The following is a 7,500-nucleotide window of genomic DNA, read 5'->3' as shown; positions in this document are numbered from 1 at the left end:
CCCGGAACGCTGTGACGGCCTCTACTGGCCTGGCACCATCTGCGGGCCATGGCCCCGTTCAAGGGAGACTTGGACCGTCACGTGCGCCCCGGCAACGAGGCCGGCCCGTACGCCACAACTCCCATAGGTGCCGCGACACAAAAGTGCGCGGCGGGATTCGGCGATGGGCTTTTCCCTGTTCGCTCGCCGCTACTAAGGGAATCACGGTTGTTTTCTTTTCCTCCGCTTATTAATATGCTTAAATCCGGCGGGTAGTCCCGCCTGATCTGAGGTCGGAACGTATCGGTTTTTTTTTTTTTTAAATTACACGGCAGCCTGCGGTCCGCGCTCCGCCCGTACGGTGACCGTCCGCGTCCGCGTCTCGGAAGCCGGAGAGGTCCGTGGACTCTCAGCCGACCCGGCCGCGCTCTCGCGCGGCGGGCGGACGGGGACGTGCCGTTTGACGACGCGAGAACCCGTGACTGTTTGCCGTCACAACTTGGGCGGACGACCGGAGGCGGCCGCGCGAGCGCGGTTTTCCACGGTCGAACCGCCAATCTCGCACCACCGGAGCGGCCGACGGGCGGGCGGACAGTCCCCGGGAGGACTGCCGCCGCCGTCGGACGCCTGCCGGCGGCGCATCGGTCTGGCCGAGTATCCGGTATACGACCCTCAGACAGGCGTGGCCCGGGACCCGCGGGTCACCGAGGCCGCAATGTGCGTTCGACTGGTCGATGTTCGTATAACCTGCGGATTACACGACGACGCGCAGATAGCTGCGGTCTTCATCGATCCACGAGCCAAGTGATCCGCTGTTCGGGGTCGGGTGTTTTTTTTTGTCGACGAAACTTCTACCGGCCACGCGCCGTGCGCGGACGCACGGCGGGGCCCGTATGGTCTTTCGACGTTAACCATCTTTCGGTCGACGCTCGGTCGGGGGTCGCGGCGCGCGGGCGGTCGGCGAGCTAGTCGCGAGCGCACGCGGCCACGGGGTCGGATTAGGCGCGCGCGAGACCGGCAAGTGCTGCCGGTACCGCGGGCCCGTCTCTAATGATCCTTCCGCAGGTTCACCTACGGAAACCTTGTTACGACTTTTACTTCCTCTAAACGGCCGATTTCGGTCATCTTCGCGATCGCGCGACGACCCAGCCCCCGAGGGGGCCGAATAACGCGCGTCCACTCCGAAGACCTCAATGCGACCGTTCAATCGGTAGTAGCGACGGGCGGTGTGTACAAAGGGCAGGGACGTAATCAACGCGAGCTGATGACTCGCGCTTACTGGGAATTCCTCGTTCACGTGGAAAAATTGCAAGCCACGATCCCTAAGCACGAAGGAGGTTCAGCGGGTTACCCGGAAGCCTGTCGGCCCAGGAATGTTAACACACGCTGATTCCTTCAGTGTAGCGCGCGTGCGGCCCAGAACATCTAAGGGCATCACAGACCTGTTATCGCTCAGTCTCGTGCGGCTATTTTCGTCCGCCGCCTGTCCCTCTAAGAAGAGTTTAAGCTCCTGGGAGCCGGCGGTAGCCCTAGTAACGTATCGTGATCCGCCGGCGACGGCCGCGAACACGGCGCGCTTCACCACGGAGCCCGACGCACGACGGACGCGCGCCGACCGGAGGTTGCCCCCCGGCCGACACACGCCCGCCGCACGCCGGGACGCGGATGGCGCGGCCGCGCTCGACGACCGCCGTGGACGACGGGCGAACGCGTTCGGGGATACCGGGCCGAGCCGACGGGTACGCGAACACGGACGGCCGAAACCGCCCGCGCCGCGCACACGCCGACCCGGGGTTACCCGCCTAGTTAGCAGGACAGAGTCTCGTTCGTTATCGGAATTAACCAGACAGATCGCTCCACCAACTAAGAACGGCCATGCACCACCACCCACCGAATCAAGAAAGAGCTCTCAATCTGTCAATCTTTCCGGTGTCCGGGCCTGGTGAGGTTTCCCGTGTTGAGTCAAATTAAGCCGCAGGCTCCACTCCTGGTGGTGCCCTTCCGTCAATTCCTTTAAGTTTCAACTTTGCAATCATACTTCCCCCGGAACCGAAAAGCTTCGGTTTCCCGGAAGCTGCCCGCCGGGTCGTTAATGAAACGCCGGCGGATCGCTAGCTGGCATCGTTTACAGTTAGAACTAGGGCGGTATCTGATCGCCTTCGAACCTCTAACTTTCGTTCTTGATCATACGAGAACGTACTTGGCAAATGCTTTCGCGTCAGTTCGTCTCGAGACGATCCAAGAATTTCACCTCTAACGTCTCGGTACGAATGCCCCCGCCCGTCTCTGTTGATCATTACCTCCGGTCCCGAAAACCGGCCCGGCGGGACGCGCGGGCGACTGGCGCCCGCGGCCCGGCGGCCCGCGCACGGAAACGCCCCGGAGGGCGATTTCGCGCGCCCGCGAAGGGCGGAGATGCGCGGGACCGAGGTCTTGTTCCATTATTCCATGCGACCAGTATTCAGGGCCTTTTGACGAGACGGCCGTGAAGCCGCCCCGCCAGATTTGAGCCTGCTTTGAGCACTCTAATTTGTTCAAAGTAAACGTGTCGGCCCGCCGACGGCAATCGGTGAAGATCACCGCGCAGCAAGATTGGAGTAGGCGGCCGCCGTCGTCGAACCCCGACGGCCGCGCGACGCGTGGCCGCGCGGCGCGCCGGAAGCCCGAGACACGTGTCCGCCTGCCGACAATACGTCCGGCCGACGTGCCGGTAACTAACACCCCGAGACGGCTGACGAGCGCGACGACGACCGCGCCGACGGGACACGTGGTCCCGCGACACGGCCGGCCGCGACACGACGGACCGCCAGGGTGGTCCGGCACCGCCCAGACACAGATCCGACTACGAGCTTTTTAACCGCAACAACTTTAATATACGCTATTGGAGCTGGAATTACCGCGGCTGCTGGCACCAGACTTGCCCTCCAATTGATCCTCGTTTAAAGGTTTTAAAGTGTTCTCATTCCGATTACGGGGCCTCGGATGAGTCCCGTATCGTTATTTTTCGTCACTACCTCCCCGTTCCGGGAGTGGGTAATTTGCGCGCCTGCTGCCTTCCTTGGATGTGGTAGCCGTTTCTCAGGCTCCCTCTCCGGAATCGAACCCTGATTCCCCGTTACCCGTTACCACCACGGTAGGCATGGAACCTACCGTCGACAGTTGATAAGGCAGACATTTGAAAGATGCGTCGCCGGTACGGAGACCGTGCGATCAGCTCGAAGTTATTCAGAGTCACCAGGTCTTTGCGCGGGCCGCGATCGGGACGCGCACGAAGCGCGCCGCGACGGGCCGGTTTTGATCTAATAAAAGCGTTCCTCCCGCGAGCGACGCCCGAGGGCGCCGCGACGGTCGGAACTCTGTCGGCATGTATTAGCTCTAGAATTACCACAGTTATCCAAGTAACTTGGGTACGATCTAAGGAACCACAACTGATTTAATGAGCCTTTCGCGGTTTCACCTTAATGCGGCTTGCACTGAGACATGCATGGCTTAATCTTTGAGACAAGCATATGACTACTGGCAGGATCAACCAGGGATCTCGTTTTACAACAACTGCGTCCCGTGACGGATCCCCGCGGCGACGCCGACCAAGGGGCGACGACGACGCGGACACTCGTCTCGGGACGCGGTGCGTCCGAGCGCCGGTCCGCCCGTGGGCAAGCCGACGCCGAGGAAGGTCGAAACGACCGTGACCGGTATACGGTCACGGCGCACGACCGACCGCGGTTCGAGTGGGATACGTGCGCGGACGGGCGCCCGTAAACCGCGCGCCTTCGGTCGACGCGAGCGCCGCACTGAGCACCCGCAGAACGCGGGGCGACTGCGGCGGCGGTCGCGTGCGGAAGACCGAACACACGCGGAGAGCGAGCGCTCGCCCGACGCGACGTGACCCGTGCGTTGACGAGAGTCGGGGTTAGCGCGTACGCCGTCCGTTTTCAGCGGACGGAGAATTACCGCGCTAGCGCCTCTCGCCAGGTTTATAACGGCCCCCAGCCGAGATTCGTGGGGGAAGCCGGGACGCGACGCGAAGTCCGTCGTCCCGGGGCTTCGCCCCGGCGACCGCCGGCACGGCGACGATGGCCGGCCGCGGCGGGAATGTTTTGGCGTCGAGAGCTCGTAACTTGCGGAACGGTAACGGGAGTCGTCATCGATTTTTGAAAAAAACGATTTGCGCGTCGGAGGCCCACCGGAAGGCGGGCCTGCCGACGCCGGTTGAGTTTTGCCACTCGGCGTGCGAGATGGGTGGTCGCCGAAACTTGGACGGATACCATCGAAGGGCACCGGATTGCTGACCATTCCGAAGACTGGGCAGACCGGTGCGCGGCGATGGACCGCGTCGGCTTCGGCGTCGCCCGTGGCTTTGCTGTCGTACGTGATTGGCGATCGGACGCCGGCGGAACGCCGACGACCGAGTCGCTCACAAATTTACAAAATCTCGAGTTTCACAATGTGCGACGGGGGGTGTTCACGCGTAGTGGTACACCCGGGTCGAAGGAACTTCGCCATCACCGTGCGTAGCGGTTAGGCGAGAATCGAAAATCCGTCAATCACCGTGCGTAGCGGTTAGGCGAAAATCACAAAATCCGTGCGTAGCGGTACGGCCGCGGATAAAAGGATTACCGATTTAATTGTCGCGGACACCGGTGTCCTATAGTACTCGGAACGTACGACGTGAACACGTCTCGGGTACGTCGAGATCGAACCAACGGTTAACGAGTTATTTGCACACGGAAAAACTACGTTCGAAAGTTGAATTCGAAATCGTGTCGACGGACATCGCCGGGGCTGCCGTCATGTGCACCACCCCGGCACCGACGAATAACCGAGGACGTCGAGTGAAAAAAAAAAATCGAATTTTCACACACGGTGGTCCGTGCGACGGGACGGTACGGCGGGCGCGCAGCTCGGCGACGGTAATCACCCCTGTAACGTCGCGGTCAGCGCAGAAATTCTACGCGGTAAAGGTTTTCGGCAAAGGGGGATATCCCTGGACAACGACTCTGCGGTCTGCCCGTGATGAACGGTACGGTCGATGTCACCGGCAAACCGTGAAAACGGTTGACCGAGACCCCGCCGTCGGAATACAGTCAATCACAGTGCGTAGCGGTTTAAGCGAAAATCAAATATCGGTCTATCTCCGTGCGTAGCGGTACGGCCGCGGATAAAGGATTACCGATTTAAATGTCGCGGACACCGGTGTCCTATAGTACTCGGAACGTACGACGTGAACACGTCTCGGGTACGTCGAGATCGAACCAACGGTTAACGAGTTATTGCACACGGAAAAACTACGTTCGAAAAGTTGAATTCGAAATCGTGTCGGACGGACATCGCCGGGGCTGCCGTCATGTGCACCACCCCGGGACCGCCGAATAACCGCGAACGTCGAGTGAAAAAAAAAAATCGAATTTTCACACGCGGTGGTTCGGATCCGGTCACGGGGACGCCGCCGCGCACCAAGGGCGACTCCGCGCCTCGCCCGTCGATGAAAAATATTTCCGCGTACGGCACTCCGAGTCCGCGGGACGTAATAATTCTTTACGTTAGTCCACCTCGCACCCGTCGAACGCCGACCAGACAAAAATCGGCAATCGATGAAGGGCACAGTGTCCACGGATCCGGTCACGGGGACGCCGCCGCGCACCAAGGGCGACTCCGCGCCTCGCCCGTCGATGAAAAATATTTCCGCGTACGGCACTCCGAGTCCGCGGACGTGCTCGCCGATGCCCGCACCGAATAATACCGGTAAACCACATCCACTTGCCGTATTAATATTTTACGTTAGTCCACCTCGCACCCGTCGAACGCCGACCAGACAAAAATCGGCAATCGATGAAGGGCACAGTGTCCACGGATCCGGTCACGGGGACGCCGCCGCGCACCAAGGGCGACTCCGCGCCTCGCCCGTCGAAGAAAAATTTTTCCGCGTTCGGCACACCGAGTCCGCGGGACGTAATAATTCTTTACGTTAGTCCACCTCGCACCCGTCGAACGCCGACCAGACAAAAATCGGCAATCGATGAAGGGCACAGTGTCCACGGATCCGGTCACGGGGACGCCGCCGCGCACCAAGGGCGACTCCGCGCCTCGCCCGTCGATGAAAAATATTTCCGCGTACGGCACTCCGAGTCCGCGGGACGTAATAATTCTTTACGTTAGTCCCACCTCGCACCCGTCGAACGCCGACCAGACAAAAATCGGCAATCGATGAAGGGCACAGTGTCCACGGATCCGGTCACGGGGACGCCGCCGCGCACCAAGGGCGACTCCGCGCCTCGCCCGTCGAGGAAAAATATTTCCGCGTACGGCACTCCGAGTCCGCGGGACGTGCTCGCCGAATGCCCGCACCGAATAATACCGGTAAACCATATCCACTTGCTGTAATAACTTTTTCCATCAACCGAACAATCTTCGGCCAAATCACACGTGCTAGCGCGTAGTAGGAAGGCAGATAAATTTAAAAAAAAAAAAGTCGGTCCGTCGGTCCAGGCGACCGCGCGTGAAAAACAATTATCTCAAATAAATCCTATGTCGCTGCGTAGTGGTACGGCCACACGGAATTGAAAAAAAAATTGCGTCTGCGGGCGACGAACCGCGGCCGAGGGGCAGTCGTCGGTCCGTCGGTCCAGGCGACCGCGCGTGAAAAATAATTATCTCAAATAAATCCTATGTCGCTGCGTAGTGGTACGGCCACACGGATTGAAAAAAAAATTGCGTCTGCCGGGCGACGAACCGCGGCCGAGGGGCAGTCGTCGGTCCGTCGGTCCAGGCGACCGCGCGTGAAAATAATTATCTCAAATAAATCCTATGTCGCTGCGTAGTGGTACGGCCACACGGAATTGAAAAAAAAATTGCGTCTGCCGGGCGACGAACCGCGGCCGAGGGGCAGTCGTCGGTCCGTCGGTCCAGGCGACCGCGCGTGAAAAATAATTATCTCAAATAAATCCTATGTCGCTGCGTAGTGGTACGGCCACACGGAATTGAAAAAAAAAAGGCGTCCGTCGCGCGGACCGCCGGTCGGTCGACCGCGCCGGTGACGGCCTCCGGTGTTCGTCGTACGACGAACTTCCGAAAACAATCACCAGCGCGGTCGACCGACCGGCGGTCCGCGCGACGGACGCCTTTCGCGATACGCGGCGCCGAAACGCCGCGCATCGACCATGCGCGCCCGACGCGAGGAACGAGACCGGTTGGCCGATCCGTTCACGCATCGGTCATTGGGGGTCCTGTCCAACCGACAAGACGAACCCCCGAGGCAAAGGGCAGTCTTAACAGATCGCAGCGTGGTAACTGCTCTGCCGAGTACAACACCCAGCCCGGTACTTAAGTCGTCTGCAGACGATTCCGAAAACCCACACCGTTTGCCGCGGATCACCGCGTTCACCGTTGATGCGCCGCCAGCGGGCCCGAGAGCCCGCGCGGCGGCGATTCGGCTCGTCGTGGACCCGAAGGTCCGTGCTTTGACGCCTTCCCGATGTATACTGGGTTCTCCTCCGCTGTACGGACGATTCGTTTTCCCGA

General features: G+C 60.5%; 2 non-coding genes across 2 annotated transcripts in view; both read right to left on the bottom strand.

Annotated features, from left to right (window-relative positions):
- Positions 1–275, bottom strand: part of LOC132942247 (large subunit ribosomal RNA) — a 4,194-nt gene extending 3,919 nt beyond the window's left edge. The window contains exon 1 of the ribosomal RNA XR_009664263.1: positions 1–275. This exon is cut by the window's left edge and continues 3,919 nt beyond it. This is a non-coding gene — a ribosomal RNA (large subunit ribosomal RNA).
- Positions 276–645: 370 nt separating this feature from the next.
- On the bottom strand, positions 646–803 carry LOC132942224 (5.8S ribosomal RNA). Its single transcript, XR_009664241.1, has one exon. It is a non-coding gene; the product is annotated as a 5.8S ribosomal RNA (ribosomal RNA).
- Between the last annotated feature and the right edge of the window lie 6,697 nt (positions 804–7,500).

The sequence above is a fragment of the Metopolophium dirhodum genome, chromosome 3, assembly GCF_019925205.1.
Source record: "Metopolophium dirhodum isolate CAU chromosome 3, ASM1992520v1, whole genome shotgun sequence".
Taxonomy (NCBI): Eukaryota; Metazoa; Arthropoda; class Insecta; order Hemiptera; family Aphididae; genus Metopolophium; species Metopolophium dirhodum.
Note: the sequence above shows the minus strand (reverse complement) of the source record. Positions and strands in the feature narration are given on the sequence as shown.